This window comes from Lycium ferocissimum, chromosome 11 (assembly GCF_029784015.1).
Source record: "Lycium ferocissimum isolate CSIRO_LF1 chromosome 11, AGI_CSIRO_Lferr_CH_V1, whole genome shotgun sequence".
Taxonomy (NCBI): Eukaryota; Viridiplantae; Streptophyta; class Magnoliopsida; order Solanales; family Solanaceae; genus Lycium; species Lycium ferocissimum.
Window position 1 is genome coordinate 48,270,941 of NC_081352.1, and position 15,112 is coordinate 48,286,052.

General features: G+C 38.0%; 1 long non-coding RNA gene across 1 annotated transcript; it reads left to right on the forward strand.

The window, feature by feature from the left end:
• The first annotated feature begins 11,570 nt into the window (after positions 1-11,570).
• Positions 11,571-12,916, forward strand: LOC132037664 (uncharacterized). The gene is made up of 4 exons (XR_009409955.1): positions 11,571-12,016; positions 12,141-12,310; positions 12,387-12,581; positions 12,660-12,916. It is a non-coding gene; the product is annotated as an uncharacterized LOC132037664 (long non-coding RNA).
• The last annotated feature ends 2,196 nt before the right edge of the window (positions 12,917-15,112 follow it).

Consider the following 15,112-nt stretch of genomic DNA (forward strand, 5'->3'; position numbering starts at 1 on the left):
GAGAGTATATTTTTAGCTTTGGTTCAAATATATGATTGTTTTACTTGAAACTAACTTTTGCTTGAATGGGGCCCTTAGTTCAAAAGTTTAATGTTTGTATGTAAACCTGAATGGTTTATAGTTGAAGGAGTATGATAAATGGCATGCATGCAATCCATTTTCTTTCCTATAAAAATAATGAAGTTTTGCATGTGTGTCACTTGTCAAATTTGCTCTTACCATGCGACAGTATTTGGATTTTGGAACCTACTTTAATACTTTAGACTTTAGGCCAAAGTACAGATAGAAAAAAAATCCCAACAGAAAGTCTCCTCCACATATGCTCAGAAGTAGGGACCACACATTTCTTACTCAAAATCTACCTGGCAGCTTGTGGGCCCACCAGATTTGTGTTTCTATATTTAAAAAAAATCTGAGAGGGAAATTTGGTTTAGTTTTGAAGAATATGTCAAATTTGCACATGTACTAATGGAAATTGATTAACTTTTTCCTCTATTAGACTTGACAAGCTTGAAATAGACACCTGAATAGCAAGTATGGCTAGTAACAATTTTTAAAAATTTTCTTTAACATTCTTGTGTAATTTTTACTCTGAAGAAAAAGCTTTCGAGTTTGCACTTTAACACCTAAACTCTAATTTAAAGGCAGTTTTAAATTTTAGTAGATTAAAGGATAAATTTGAGCTTTTTTCCTCTAAAAATTTGAGCACGTATAGATCAGCTCATCAATTTCACATTAAAGTTCCATCAATAACAAAAATAAATACGAGACAATTTGCTAATGTCAAAAATATGAATAAATCAAAAGTATATTATATTTAGTGAAGGGCATTATAGTAAAAGAGAAGTTATAATTTTAGAATTTTTTTAAAAGTAAAAAAGAAGTTACTGATTAAATGGGTGTTTGTAGCCGATTGTAGCGGCAATGGAAGAGGTATCAATCACTTGTTATATAGTCCAACAATTGACTAACTTAGTAAAAGTTGAGCAAAATGTGCTGTAGATTTAGCTGTACGCCAATGTAGGAATCATACAAGACTTCGTTAGATTTTTGGGATTTTCTTTTTTACCGTTTCTACCGGATATACATTTCAGGGACATCTGTTAAGCTACTAGATGAACATATATTCAAAAAAGGGAAAATTACGCTCTATGTTTATTTTTATTTTTTAAATTACGCCACGTAGCCAATTTGTGTATAAACATCTTTTATACACTTTATACAAGATTGATACATTATGTATAATGCTCCCCCCCCCCTCCCCCCCCCCTCCCGCGAATATAATTTGTATATTGGGCTACGCGGTGTAAATATTTTCAAAAGTTGTATATTTTTTAAATTATATCACAACAATGCATACAAGATATATGTGTTTCATATACACATTTTGTACTTAATTATAGTTAAATTATATGTATGGTTAAATGATATGTATTTTTGTTTTACTCCTAAGATTAACTTCGTTTGTTTAGTATAAATAGTCGACACTGATAAGTATTTACCCTAAATAAGACAACAACAACAACAACCCAAAGGAAATCCCACAACGTGAGGTCTGGGGAGGGAAGAGTGTCTGCGACCTTACTCCTACCAAGGTAGGACGGCGATTTCGAAAGACCCTCGGCTCAATAAAAAAGCATAAAAAAAAAAAAAAAAGGTCGTATAAGGCTAAGAAATTCAAAGTGATATGAAAATGCAAATAACGAAAGCGACACGGATAAAATAGGATAATCAAAGTACGAAATAACGGATAATAGCGAAATCGAGCACAAGAAATTATACTGCGATAATGCGTCTACTAATAAGGAAGGATAACGAGACTATCTACTAGCCTACTACCCTAATCTGGGTCCTCCAAACCCTCCTATCTAAGGTCATGTCTTCGGTAAGCTGCAATTGCGCCATGTCCTGTCTAATCACTTCTCCCCAATACTTCTTCGGCCTACCCCTACCTTTTCTGAAACCATCCATGGCCAACCTCTCACACCTCCGCACAGGGGCATCTGTGTGTCTCCTCTTCATACCCAAACCATCTCAGTCTCGCTTCCCGCATCTTGTCTTCCACCGAGGCCACTCCCACCTTGTCCCGAATAGCCTCATTCCTAATCCTGTCACTCCTAGTGTGCCCACACATCCATCTCAACATTCTCATCTCGGCAACTTTCATCTTTTGAACGTGAGAGATCTTAACTAGCCAACACTCCGCCCCATACAACATAGTCGGTCTAACCACCATTTTGTAGAACTTGCCCTTAAGTTGTGGTGGCACCTTCTTGTCACATAGCACTCCGAAAACGAGCCTCCATTTCATCCACCCTGCCCCAATACGATGTGTGACATCATCGTCAATCTCCCCGCTGCCTTGCATGATAGACCCAAGATACTTGAAACTACTTTTCTTCTGGATGGCCTGGGTACCAAGCCTCACTTCCACGCCAACCTCCTGAGGTGCTTCACTGAACTTGCACTCCAAGTACTCTGTCTTGGTCCTACTCAGCTTAAACCCTTTAGACTCCAAGGTATGTGTCCAACCCTCCAGCTTAGCGTTAACTCCGTTACGAGTCTCGTCGATCAGGACTATGTCATCCGCGAAAAGCATACACCATGGCACCTCATCTTGAATTTGTCGCGTCAATCCATCCATCACCAAGGCAAATAAAAACGGACTAAGAGCTGATCCTTGATGCAACCCCATCACAACTGGGAAGTGCTCTGAGTCTCCTCCTACTGTCCTTACCCTGGTTTTGGCTCCCTCATACATGTCCTTGATCACCCTAATGTACGCCACAGGTACACCTTTAGCCTCCAAGCATCTCCATATGATCTCTCTTGGAACTTTGTCGTAAGCCTTTTCTAGGTCGATGAATACCATGTGTAAGTCCCTCTTCCTCTCCTTATACTGCTCCACCGCCCTCACAAGATGGATGGCTTCGTAGTTGAGCGTCCCGCATGAATCCGAACCGGTTCTCTCGAAATAGACACGCCTCTTCTCACCCTCATCTCCACCACCCTTTCCCACACTTTCATAGTATGACTTAGCAGCTTGATACCTCTATAGTTGTTGCAACTCTGGATATCCCCCTTGTTCTTGTATAGAGGGATCATTACACTCGACCTCCATTCTTCAGGCATCCTTGCCGTCTTAAAGATGACATTAAACAACCTAGTCAGCCACTCCAAACCTACCGAGCCCGTGCTCTTCCAAAATTCCCCAGGAATCTTGTCAGGTCCGGTCGCTCTTCCCCTGCGCATCCTACGAACAGCACCCTTAACCTCCTCAACCTTAATACTCCTGTAATACCCAAAATCGTGACGCCTCCCTGTATGTTCCAAATCTCCCAACACAATGTCTCTGTCCCCTTCTTCATTCAAGAGTTTGTGGAAGTATGACTGCCATCTCCGTCTAATGAGAGTCTCATCTACCAGTACTTTACCATGCTCGTCCTTGATGCACTTCACTTGATCCACATCACGTGCCCTTCTCTCCCTCAACTTGGCTAGCCTGAACGATTTCTGATCCCCGCTTTTCTCCTCTAGTTCAGCATAAAGGCGTTCAAAAGCTGCCGTTTTTGCCATCGAAACCGCCAACTTCGCCTCCTTCCTCGCTATCTTATAAAGTTCCCTATTCGTCCACTTCTCCACCTCATCCTTACTTTCTATCAACTTCGCATACGCCACCTTCTTTGCTTCCACCTTCCCTTGAACTTCTCCATTCCACCACCCGGGGCCCCGATGCTGACCACGACTACCTGTCGAGACCCCCAACACTTCCCTTGCTACAACCCTAATGCAACTAGCCGTCCTATCCCACATACTGGTCGTATCCCCACTAATATCCCAGGCCCCCATATCCTTCAATTTCTCTCCCATCTCCAGGGCACTAGTCGTGGTCAAACTCCCCCATCTGATCCTAGGTCGGTCATTCACGACCCTCTTCTTCCTCGTCATCTTGATCCCTAAATCCATCACCAAAAGCTTATGTTGGGTTGTAAGGTTGTCGCTCGGAATGACCTTACAGTCTTTGCACAGACCTTTATCATCCTTCCTAAGAAGTAAAAAGTCTATCTGAGTCTTAGCCACCGAACTACGGAAGGTTACCAAGTGCTCCTCCTTCTTTGGGAAACTCAAATTAGCTATCACCAACCCAAAAGCTCTAGCAAAATCCAAAAGTGACACTCCTCCTCTATTCCTGTCCCCGAAGCCAAAGCCTCCATGCACATCATCATAACCTCCGGAAATAGGCCCGATGTGCCCATTGAAATCCCCTCCCACGAAAATCTTCTCAGTAGGCGGTATGCCTCCCACTAACTCGTCCAAATCCTCCCAAAAGCGCCTCTTCTCCTCCTCGCCTAAGCCCGCTTGCGGCGCATATGCACTAATAATGTTCAAAGTGAGCCCTTCAACGACCACCTTAATCGACATCATCCTATCAGTGACTCTCCTAACCTCTACCACCTGATCCCTTAATTCACTATCTACTAAAATGCCTACCCCATTCCTATACTTCGACCTACCGGAAAACCAAAGCTTATACCCGTCTACCTCCTTAGCTTTAGGACCTACCCATTTGGTCTCTTGAACACAAGCTATATTAATTTTCCTCTTCTTAAGAATCTTAACTAACTCTATGGACTTCCCCGTCAACGTCCCAATGTTCCAAGATCCTACTCTCAACCTAGACGCTCCTTTAACCCACTTACCCCTCCTAACCTTTGCCCCTGTCCCCGAACGAGAACATGACCTTAGTCTACCATCAATACCTAAAGCCACGAAAATGAGTATGAACTAATAAATTATTCAAAGGTCTAAAGTCAGCAAAATGTAACTACAAGTGTATGAACAAAGAATAGATATGGCAACCGGAGGTACCAACTCCAGTTGAACTGAACCTGGTCGCCGCCGAAAACACTGTTCACCGTCGGAGGTACTGTTCACAAAGACCTGAAAGGGAGAAGAAAAGAGGGGGGGGGGGGGGGGGGGGGGGAAGGAAAGAGAAAAGGAGAGAGAAAGAGAGGACTGGCCGAAAAATGATGCCGGAAAAGGTCGCCGGCAACGGAGCAGCGTTGTTCTCGCAGCGCCAGAAGCAGATAACAAAGGGGGAAAAAAAGAAGAAGAGAAGAAGAAAAGAGAAGAGAGAAGAACAGTAAATCTGGCCGGAAAAGTGGCCGGTGTTACTTGAACGTGACATCGTTACCTGGATCTGAACAAAGGAATCTTACCGTTGGGTTGGGTGAGCAGAGGAGAGAGGAGAGAGAAAGTCAGAGGAGAGAGGAATAGAGACAAAATCACATAAGACTTATTTACCCTAAATAAGAAGGTGTTAAAAATTTATTGCCTACTAAATAATTATGTAACTCTTCAAATAATAATAAGACTAATAAGAAAGGAAATTTTACAATAAGTTCTCTGGTCCATTTTACTTGAGCCTTGTTGACTTGACGCTTTCCTTAAGAAACTTTTTATTAGGGATTTATTTTGCTAATTTACTCTTATTAATTATGTTTTGCAAATCTAAATTTGACTACAATTACTTTATATAGTTATTTAATTATAAGGGTAATACTGATAGAAAATAATAAATCTCTCTTGATTTGTTAAAACGGACAAGTAAAAATAAAAATCTATTTTTAGTATGAGGGCCAAGTAAAATGGAAGGCGAAGGGAGTAGTCAAAATGGGCTCCTAACTATATTACCACTGTTATAAACATCTATACTTAATTATCTAAGATAGCAAGATTTTTCAAGAAATACCAATTGAAGGAAAAAGATATCCCTTGTTTTTAGGCTCATATTTTGAGTTCTCTCTACCAACCAATCTTACCATCTCTCTTCTCTTTTTATTACTAGACTAGAAGACTAAGGAATGACAGTTAAGGTAAGCCGTCGGGAATCTCGTTGGGAAGCTATCTCTGTCAACAATTTATTTGAAACGGATATTTACCCTACTGATAAGTATTTACCCTAAACAAGAAGATGTTAAAAAATTAATGCCAACTAAATAATTATGTGACTCTTCAAACAATGACAAGGTTAATCTAAGAACGGGAATTTACTCTAATAGTCGAAAATGGGATACTAGTTATATTACTACTTTTATAAATATTTAGACTTAATTACTTAAGATAGCAAGATTTTGTAAGAAATAGCAGTTTAAGAAAATAGGGAATCCCTTGATTTTAGGCTCATATTTTGTGCTCTTTCTTCCACCTAACCTTCCATCTCTCGTATCCTTTTACTATCAGAAGACTAAGGAGCGACTATGAAGGCAAAACATCAGAAATCTCATACGGGAAGCCATCTTCGTCAACGATTGTCCTTTTTTATCTTCTTTCTCCTACTATCTTATTCTCCGTCTTTATCCACTAGAAATTCCGCCCTTAAACTTCACCGGTGATAAGAGCCACCATGGGCTACACTATCGTTCCCGACCCAAAATCATCACTCCGTTGCTGACTCGCGCTCATTGTTTTAGATTTCTCCAAATCTAGAATGGAGCTTTCTTCTTCTTCTTCTTCTTCTTCTTCTTCTTCTTCTTCTTCTTCTTCTTCTTCTCCTCCTCCTCCTCCTCCTTCTTATTCTCCTTCTCCTGCTCCTACTCCTTCTCCTTTTCCTTCTCCTTCTCCTGCTCCTCCTCCTTCTTGTTCTCTTTCTCTTCTTCTTCTTCTTCTTCTCCTCGCCTCCTCCTCCTTCTTCTTCTTCTTCGATCTTATTCTTCTTCTTCTTCTTCTTCTTCTTCTTCTTCTTCTTCTTCTTCTTCTTCTTCTTCTCCTTCTCCTTCTTCTACTTTTTCTCCTGCTCCTTCTTCTCCTTCTCTTCCTCCTCCTCTTTCTTCTCCTTCTCCTCCTTTTGCTCCCCCTCATTCTACTGCTGCTTCTCCTCCTCCTATGGAAGTAGTTTTTTATATTGTTATGGTGGGATGGGTGATGTTTATGGTGGTGGCTATGGTGATTTTTATGTGGTGGTTTGAAAGTATGAGATATATGTATGGTGTATATTTAGTATATGTTGGGTGTATGTCACTGTAAGTCCTATGTATAACTGGACACACAATGATAGATACACACGAAGTACATATAATGACATACACGCAACATATAAAATACATACAAACGACAAACAAAAGACATACAATGATATACATTACATATTTTGTATTTGTGTATGTTTTGCACCCATGGAATTTACTTTAATAGTCAAAAATGGGATACTAGTTATATTACTACTATTATAAATATTTACACTTAATTACTTAAGATAGCAAGATTGTGTAAGAAATAGCAATTTAAGGAAATAGGGAGTCCCTTGATTTTAGGCTCATATTTTGTGCTCTTTCTGCCACCTAACCTTCCATCTCTCATATCCTTTTACTATCAGAAGACTAAGGAGCGACTGTGAAGGTAAAACATCAGAAATCTCGTAGGGGAAGCCATCTTCGTCAACAACCGTCTTTTTTTTTTTTTTTTTTTTTTTAATCTTCTTTCTCTTACTATCTTATTCTCCATCTTTATCCACTAGAAATTCCACCCTTAAACTTCACCGGTGATAAGAGCTACCATGGGCCTTTACTATCGTTCCCGACCAAAAAGCATCACTTTGTCACTGATTCGCGCTCATTTTTTTTAGATTTCTCCAAATCTAGAATGGAGCTTTCTTCTTCGTCGTCTTCTTCTTGTTCTTCTTCTCCTTCTTTTCTTCTTCATCTCCTCCTCTTCTTCTTCTTCTCCTACTCCTTATCCTCATTTTTCTCCTCTCCTCCTCCTCCTTCTTCTTCTTCTCTTGCTTCTTCTTCTCCTTCTTTTTCTCATTCTACTCCTCTTTCTCCTTCTTCTCTTTCTCTTTCTTCTTGTCCTCCTTTTTTTTCTTTCTTCTCCTCCTTCCCCTCCTCATATGGAAGTAGTTTTTGTATTGCTATGGTGGGATGGGTGGTGGCTATGGTGATTTTTAAGTGGTGGTTTGAAAGTATAGGATGTATGTATGGTGTATATTTAGTATATGTTGGGTGTATGTCACTGTAATTCCTACGTATAACTGGACATAAAATGATATCACACGAAGTACATACAATGACATACACGCAACATATAAAATACATACAAACGACACACAAAATACATATAATGACATACATTACATAGATTGTATGTGTATGTTTCGCACCCACACTGTTGAATAAATATCTTTCTCATATTTTGTTCGTGGTTACAATTTATTTTTCATACATTGAAAATTTATTGTAAATAAATTTGGCATGCCCGGTGGGACTAAATCTTCCCTTCAACTCTTCTCTTACAAATTAGATCTGCAAAATCTATAGTCAATTGCTATGATGGCGAACACCGAAGAAAAAAATATCTTCAACAATGGGGGCAATCTCTGAAGGACATCTCTTATTCTTTATCCAAGTGGTTCCTTATCGAAACTGCAAAATAGCAAAAAGGAAGCATCAAGTGGTTTTTCCCCAAAGCCGCAAACTACAAGGATCAACAAACAAAGTGGGCTTCATCGATGTCACAAAATCACAAAGATGGAAGCTCCATTTTTATGGTAGCTTCAAGTCTCGTCTTTGAGTTTCATCAAAGCCCACACTCCGACAACCCTTGGAATAAGGGGATTCTATAGACATAAAAAGTTTATTGGAGTTTAGTCGGACCTATAAGACAATATCAATCCGTGGTCTTTAAGCCCAATTTTTTTTTAAGGGTTTCTTGGAGGCTACTTTGCCATAAACCTTAACTAACCCATACAAAGAGGTACTTGTTTCCTGGAAGAGGAATCTCGAATATTCAATAAGCTCTGTGGTGTTCACAAAAAGATCAAGACATCAAATATTATCTTTCCCAAAGCTGAAATGATCAAGAGGCATTCTTCCTCAGGATCAACTCGAAATACCAAAGTACTCTTTGCATTCTTAGAGATCAAATACACCACATTAGATTCACATCAATCTACGTTCGAGAAACACATTGTCCAACACTAGAATCACGAAGAACAATTCGGAGGGAAGAACTAAGAGATAAATAAAATGTACCCATACTATTTTTTTTCAGACATAGAAAATTTATTACAAAAACCATTGTCAATCAATACTCATTACAAAAAGCTAACTATGTTCATTACAAAAATACCCTTAAGGGTTGGTTGAGTTGGTTAGGTGAGTGGTTTCCCACATGGGAGAGCTAAGATCGATTTTTCTCAACAGTAGCATTTTTCAGTCATAGCTCGTCGCATTGGACTTGCCTACTGTGGTTTACACCTCCTGTGCGGTTTGCAAGCTATTGCACACTGAGCAGGTTACCTAGTGCGCACCGAAGAGTAGCAGCTATGGATTTGCCAAAAAAAAAAAGTGGCTTTCAATTAGTAATTGATTGCCTTAATAAAATTCAGGTATGCTCCAACACTGCAAATGATTTTTATACCATAAAATTTAAAATTTATTTGCCTTAGCTGATTGTAATAGTTGATTGCTTAAAAACGTCACTCAACTATAGATTATTTAACCAAGTCGACATTTTTTTAAACAAGAAAGTCATTCATCTTAACCTACATCATTTCAAGAATCACTCTACCAAAATCTAGCCAACAAAAAATGTTGTGACATTCTATTTAGTCCATATGGACTTTATGTACTATTGTATCTAACTTTTTGGAATTTTTGATCGAAGTAAGCCAATTCACCAAAATAATACGTTTTTTAAAAAATTTATAGAACTAGAATAAACGTATTCTTGAGTAACGTATTAGGTATTATTTTAATAAAAAAAAACCAACGGTCAAAAGAGCTAGGGGGTTAACAACGTTAAAAGATAATACGCTACCATAGGTAACGTATTATGGCTAATGCCTAACCCGGCCTAGAGTTAGTAATTGTCCCTCGTTTAAAACGATGTCGCATACTTTTGTTCGGCCCATATGTATACTGTTAAAATAATATCACGGTCAAAACATATCCCAATTGACCTTAACCCTAAACCCTCGTTCCCAACCCACACCACAACTACTGATTTTCATGAAATTTCACAAATCGTAGCTGAGAAACTTTCAAAGCTTTGTATTATTTGCGATTGTGCTATCAAAAATTATTCGAAAAGCTTGGGACGGAGTATTTTTTCTTTGATTGAGGTATGTTTTTCTTAACACATAGGAATATAAACCTGCATTCTGTTGGTATTGAGTTTTATCTGTTTTCTCTTCTTCTTTGTTTCTTTTTTGGATGACGAAGGAATAGTTGGGGATAATTTGACTTGGTTCAACAACCACGTTTTCTACGACTTGTGTTCACGTTTTGACTTTGAACCAAAACCCTAGGTAAATCAATATTCACAATTTTAATCCCATATGATTAATGCATTTGTAGGAATAGACACCTACGCTCAAATTTAGACATCCGATTGAACTCTTTCAAATTTAGATCTAATCTAGAATGCAAATTGACCAATATTTGGCACATAGGAATAGACACCTATGTTCTGCTACAGGTGTGAAGTTGTTGGGCTATGTTTTCTTGGCTAATGCCAACTTGTTTTGGCTTCTTCCTCTAAAATTGAAGCGGGAGCCTCTGAAGGCTCAATATAAGAATGAGTTGGAAAAGTTATATCAGTGAATCATTCTTAGTTCCCTACCTAATTATGCTTCATTAGCAGATTTATGTGCCTGTTGGCAGTTAAACATCCAAGATAAGCCCAAATTTTCCTGTCGAAGTGCAATTACACGTCTCTTTTTGTTGTTGTGTTAATGTTAAAGCAGTCGTATACATCTTTTCATATGGTTGTCCTTTTAAGGAATGAGGTATAATAGATATTGTATTCCCGTTAAAGGAAAAAAATAGTTTTGGCTTCTTCCTGGTAAGTGTTATTCAGAAAACCTTTGTTCTTCCAAAAATTCATAGTGCTAAAATATTTTAAATGACTTACTTTTAAAAAAAAAATGTCATCTTTAGGATTGTGTTGTTGAAGAGAATATTGATTGATTTGGGTAGTAAAGTTTGGCAAGTATTAGCAAAAATCACATGGGGTTTGAGTCCCCGATGCATATAGGAGTTGAGATGGGATTCATGATTGTTCAATTTTAGACAGTAGTTTTAGGGTCTTCTTTTGTCACTACTGATATTCTTGGATTATGGTTCCTTTAGCTTATGTTTCTGTAGAAAAAAGTTACATAATTGAAGCTAGCTATGTGGGGTTACTGAAAATGGTACTGAATATCAATTTAATCATTATTGTCTTGTCTGTGAGTTCTTTTTTATTCAATTTGAGCTTCAAAATGATTCTGGTTATTGACCACTTATTCCAAATTGCATATGGGATGGATAAATGTATTTGAGTAGAATTTGCATTTACGTTACAATTATGATTATATTGCCCATGTTTATGGAGTATCTTGCATCTGTTTTATAGAGAACTGCTACATATATTTGTATTTGATAAGGTAGGTTGCGAATACTTGTAGCTTTGATGACTGTCATCAACTATTACTTGGGATTTATTTGTTTATTATTCTGAAAATATTCACCTATGTATAGGTACTTTCTTTATGGGTAGTAATAATGCATACCAATTGGATCCTGGTCCACTTGACCCGTCTGTATTAACTGAACAACTCACCCATAGGTCACGAGATATATGGGATGGCAAAGACAATATGGTTCTGAATACGAGGAGGTGTGATGGAAAGTTTTAGGACCTCGTAAAGAAACATCCCATCAAGCCATGAGTTTTAGAAGTGATTAGACTATCTGGATTGTACGGTGTTTATAGATCTCAGCGGCTTGTTGTTGACCGTAGTTTGATCACTTCACTGGTGGAGAGAAGGCATCCCGAAACTCATACGTTCCACTTTAGGACGGGTGAGGCGACGATCACCTTCCAGGATGTAGAGGTGTTGTATGGTTTACCCGTGAATGGTAATCCAGCACTTGGGATTGAGCAGACAAGGGACAAAGTGCATTGGCAAAGTATTTGTGCAAGATTATTTGGTTTTATTCAAGATCCTGGAGACATCAAATATAGTTGCCTCAAGGTATCTGCGCTTAATACACATATGCAACATCAACTAAAGTTGCCTAACATGGAAACACAGGATATAGTCAACCAGATAGCTAGATGTTATGTGTTTTGTTTGATTGTTGGTACGTTGATGACAGATACATCTGGCAGTTACTTGAAGCTTATGTACTTGCCTATGCTCGAGGACGTTAATGCTTTTGGGTCTTATAGTTAGGGTAATGTGACCCTTGCATGCTTGTATCGCTGTCTTTGTAAAGCCTCACAAGGTAACCAACATGAGATAGCAGAATTCCTACCACTACTACAAGTATACCTAATAAGTAAACAAATTGTGTTCTATATTTCTTCTAGTTTATAATTACCTAACTATATATATTCTTCAGGTTTGGGGATAGGAGAGAGCTACTATCCTCAGGCCCCAGATAGTAGCACAAAGGGATACGCAAAATATTTTTCCTGCCTGTTTACCTAGGGGTCCATATGCTACTAGATGATTTGCACGTTTTAGTTGGACCGGCACTACCAAGCCCGTGTTGAAAGTTTTTAGGGACGCACTTGATTCTTTAACGGAGGATCAGGTACAATGTGGTATTAGTTTGATTTTAATTTCATGTATTTGTAATTGTAAAGACTTGTTTGATTTTTTTTTCATGTAGTTTATCTGGGAACGATATTCTAATGAATTAATTGAGAGCCTTCCCGATTATTGTCGCGTTGGACGAGAGATATGGTTTGCTAGAGTCATAATCTTTTGTTGGGATGTGGTTAAGGTTCACTTGCCTGATCGAGTTATGAGGCAATTTAGGTCGATACAGGAGATACCAACTCCATTTCCATTTGATTCCACACATTTTCACCACGATCGTCGGGGAAGGCCGAATACAAATTGGGAGTTGGAGCATGCACAATGGTTGCCTTTAAAGTCACCATACACCAATTCAAATGCGCGTTGACGTCCAAGCCACGCTTTCCTGTATGTCACTTGATGACCAAATTTCTCGTGAACCTGACTCATGGCATCTATTACTAACAACTTGGGATTTTCTCGACTTTTGTTTTAAAACAAGGATGCAATCCAATTGGTATCTAGGTTGGCATGACCTGTCGTAAGCCCTTCAGTCTCACATCTATGATTATCAACATACTTTCCTATCTTCCAAAGGTATATCCAAACTTCCGACCTCGAAGAAACCATAGGCAACCTAATAAATTATAAAACTTGCATCTCACAACCCTTAGACTTTTGTTTGATGTTACCACCTCGAACTCTTTATTTGTGCACAAACTCCAAATCGTCATGGCCCGTTTCAACTCTGCTTTACATATTTTTTTCCAAGTCTTTTTTGGCATCCTCAAACCAAACTAAACAACATCCCATCACAGATTCTCGTGTAGAGATTAAAATATCTTCCTCGTTCTCCAATATCGTAAAGTAGGGTATATCATGACATGGAATTTCGGATACACCATGACCAAATTGATTATGAGGATTTACACCAATATTATTTTGAAGTAAATCTCCAATATCACCGATATCTTCATGAGGTTCACTCTCTATTTCACTCTCTTCATCATCTCCTGAAGGTTCGTCATCCTCTGAACTTTCAGAGCTAATTTCAGCATTTGCATCATTATACAAATCAATGTTGATCTCAGTTTCTCTGTGGAGAAAAGGAAGGAACGATTGTAGGATATATAAGAAAAAAATTTCTCTTCGCAGAAAATTTATACGAGTACTAACACATTAAAAGTTAAAAAAATGCAACAATTTTGAGGTTTCTAATAAACCTGTTCTAGCACTAAATAATAGTGCAACAATTAAACATATGTAAAATTGCAACAGTTGGTAGTACAAATATCTTCTTGGGAGTACATATAATTTGACTAATTTATTTGTTGAATATATATAAACCCAAGCTAACAGAAAAATATAATTTGTTGCTTTACCTGGCCTCATATTCTCTGTGGCTACGACTAATATGTCTTTGACTACTTGAGCCTTCATCAAATAATCGGTGAACATCCCTGCTAGGACTTGCACCAAATGATTGACGGAAACCATGTGTTGCACTATATGATGATACATTGGTGTCAGATTGATTACAGAAATTTGAATTGTCGTGCATCGGCAATTGTTGGAATGATGGTTGAATAATTGGTTATGCAAAATGAGACTGACTGTCCATAGCAAATCCATAATTTTGGGCCAACTAATTCATGTGATAACCATACTGACCACTCATTTGAAATACAATTTTTTGATTTGGTCTTTACATAAATCTCTAAAATATTTATATCGATCTTATCCGCAAATATTTGAGGTATGGCGAAAAATTGTAGCAAGGATTGGTCATTCTCAATTTTAAACTCAATGAACCTTGTATTGTTACCTTGAAATGAGCATGGATAATTTTCAGAAATATCGATTTGAATATTTTCACTATCTGCCCCTATTTTCTCATGCAATAGTTCAACCAATTCAGCATAGTTCGTTGAAATAGACATGCTAACAATCATTTGGCACCTTCAGTATACCTGAATCCGTTCATTTCAGTAATTATTTCGCCACCCCAATACAAAGCAACCATCACATTATGTTCAAAATTGGCCATCTTTACTCCTACACACGAAAATAAGACACTTATTATTATTATTCATATAACAGAAAAATAAATAAAAAAATAGTTTTATTTTAACATATTACAACATATTTGACTTAATTAACTCATACCTGTTGAATTTTTGAATGTTGTTCCTAGAATAGGCCACACAAGTAGAAGCTTTGCTGAAAATTGTTGGAATGTGTTTGAACATTCGTTTCATACATTATATTTTGTAATGATCTGTGTTTGTTCGAAAAGTATGAGGAAGAGGGGCTTTAGCAGTCTATCGTTATTGTGTGTCACGTTTTACAATTAAAACGTAAGCGTGGATATCGTTTATAGTCAAATGCATTAGGAAGGATTCCCAATTTGCAGGATTCTCTGCAAGATTCGATTGCCCGTGCCTAGTTTCAGAAGAAACGTTACCGTCAGTTACATTTTATGCTGAAGTCGTAATTGCGGTTTACGACTTTAAGATCAATCAATGTCAGATTTCGTAGAAGTAT